General features: G+C 54.7%; 1 pseudogene; it reads right to left on the bottom strand.

Moving 5' to 3' along the window:
* Positions 1-438: 438 nt before the first annotated feature.
* Positions 439-2,280, bottom strand: LOC143679110 (serine/threonine-protein kinase 40 pseudogene; annotated as a pseudogene).
* Between the last annotated feature and the right edge of the window lie 317 nt (positions 2,281-2,597).

The raw sequence follows: 2,597 nt of genomic DNA, 5'->3' as shown, positions 1-2,597 counted from the left end.
AGGTACCACCACCTGGCCAAGTTGACACATGAACCTGACCATGACAAGGTCCTCCAAGAAACAAGATGCAATTAAACATGCCAGGATTCTATTAGGTGTAATGCCTATGAAAGAAAATATAGATGGAGCCAACCATAAGACACGACTGTTAAATCGGATTCTAAGTGAAAGACAGAAGGAAAGAGGGTTAGCTAGAAATATCCCAAAGTACCTTGTACACTAAGTAGTTTTCAGCAAAGACACCAGGGAGCCCCTGTGTCTCTCAGGGGTGAATTGCTTTAGCTATAGCCTTTCTCTGTGGTTGACTGGGAACAGACCATGGGCAGCACGGACACAGCACAAATGCAAGCATGGAGCTTGGTCACTTATGCTCCTGATCATTGGAGTTCTGTGGGGTTGCCACAAAAATGTCTGAATTTTCTTAAATATCTAGCATGAGGTAGGTAGTCACTTACTATGTGGTTCTTAAGTGGGTGAATAAACAAATGTTTGCATTGTATTTTGAAACCTTTTTTTTTTTTAGATTAAAACATGATTAAAAGCAGATTAGTTATCTAGGCTTCTCAGATTAAAAAAAGCAAACAATCAGGCAATCATTCCGAAAGGTAGCCATGTGGTACCTCTGCTGACCCCGTGTGTGACCTGGGCTGTCCCCGTCCCTGTCCCCATGCCTGCGTGGGGGAGAGCTCAGCACTATGGGGCCTGGCCCCAAGGACCCCCACAGCCAGGCCTCTGGCTGGGGCCCGGGAGGAGGCGGCGGACGGTGCAGGTGCCTCGGTGGAGGCGGCTCTGTCCTATTTCTGCAGGTAGCGCTGGGCCAGGATGGCGGCATCGAAGGGGTTCATGGGCTGCGCGTCGTGGCCCAGCCGTCGCACGGGGGGCACGCTGCCAAACTGCCGCTTGGGCCCCCAGCTCCGGGCCTCGTGTATGGAGCTCTTCTCCTCAGCCAGCAGCAGCTGCTGCCGCACCTAGCTCTCAAACTCGTACTGGGAGCACTCCTCCGTCACCTTCGCCTCCTGGGAGCTGTCCGCAGTTGCTCGTTTGGTCATCGATGTCAGGAACCACTCGCAAAGGCCCGCTCAGAGATGCAGGGACTGCCAAGATGCGATGATGGCACCGAGTGCCTCTAGGACATCGGCAGCAGCGAGGCGCTGCTGGGGGTCTAGAACCAACCGTTTCCGGATGAGACACACGGTGTTTTCAGAAACCCGCCCGTCCTCGGGGATGGTGTACTCGGCGGCCTTGACCTTGCGGAAGAGCTCCTGCGGGTCTGTCATAGAAGGGGACCTGGCCGTGCAGCACGGTGAAGAGCAGCACGCCCAGGGCCCACATGTCGCTCGGCTTGCCCCGGTACGGCCGGCCGCTCAGCACGTCGGGACTGTGTAGGCAGGGCTGCCCCTCTGGTCCTTCAGCGGGTCCCCCTCGCTCACGAGGCGCTTCCCAAGGCAGAAGTTGGTGATGGCTATCCGGTGCGTCCTCTAATTATTGAGCACCATGTTTCCAAGCTTCAGGTCCCTGTGCACAATGCTTTTCTGATGCAGGGCTTCCACCACCCGCACCACGTCGTGGAAGATGATCACCGTCTCCCGCTCGCTCAGCCGCTTCTCCTTGATGACGTAGTGCTGCAGGTTGATCAGGTCGGCAGTCTTGTCGCTGAAGTCACAGCGACGTGCACAGAGGCAGTCGAGGACGAGGCAGATGCGCTTCTTCATTTTCTTAACCATTCGGCTGGATTCCGTATCCTCAACAGTTTCACAGGTGCGGTCCTGGAAGAGCCCGTGGTGCTGCACCACGCCATCCTGCGTGTGGAGGAGGGAGAGCAGGGAGTACTCGGTGTGTAACAGCATCTTGCCTTGCCTTTCTTCCTGGCTGTCTATTCGTTGGTCCCCCCTTTCCTCGAGGGTAAGGATCTTCAGCTGGTAGAAGTCATCCGTGCCGTCTTTCCTTGCCAGACACTGCACAATGCTTGGCACTGGCGAGTTGCCCAAACGGGGACCAAGGACAAACGGTCCTGCTCTCTTGGCATTATTTCCGGAAATTCCACTTCCCAGAGCTTTCGCCTTGGCCGACGTTTCTCCAGCTCCTCTGTGTGATGCTCTCCGCTTCATTCTCAGCTCTTCCCGCCGTGCTCAGCGCTGCTCGCCCATAGTCCGTAGCCCGGAGCCGGGGCTGCTCGGCTCTCCGTCCCGGGGGGCAGGGGCCAGGCCGGGGGCGTGGAAGCCGCTTACCGCCGCCTCCCAGCGCAGCCACCCGAGCAGCCGCCGCCACCGCCTCCCTCCATGGCTGCGGCGCCGCCACCTGACCTGAAACCTTCTTTTGATCAAGAAAGGAGAAATGGTAAGGCACCAGAGGTAGATGAAATTTGTACATTAAAGTATTATACTCTGGGAAGAGGAAAACAGGCTTGAATGCAAAAAAGCTGGAAGGGTAAAATAAAACTTTAATTTTATTTCTTTTTTTTTTTTTTTTTGCATGGCAGACACCAGAAATCAAACCTAGGTCTCTGGCATGGCAGGCAGGAAATCTGCCTGCTGAGCCACGATGGCCTACCCAAACCCTTTAAATTTTTAATTGTAGATAATATTAGTTATTATTCA

The sequence above is a fragment of the Tamandua tetradactyla genome, chromosome 4 (genome assembly GCF_023851605.1).
Source record: "Tamandua tetradactyla isolate mTamTet1 chromosome 4, mTamTet1.pri, whole genome shotgun sequence".
Classification (NCBI taxonomy): domain Eukaryota; kingdom Metazoa; phylum Chordata; class Mammalia; order Pilosa; family Myrmecophagidae; genus Tamandua; species Tamandua tetradactyla.
The sequence above is the reverse complement of the archived record's forward strand: the minus strand, read 5'-3'. Positions and strand labels throughout refer to the sequence as shown.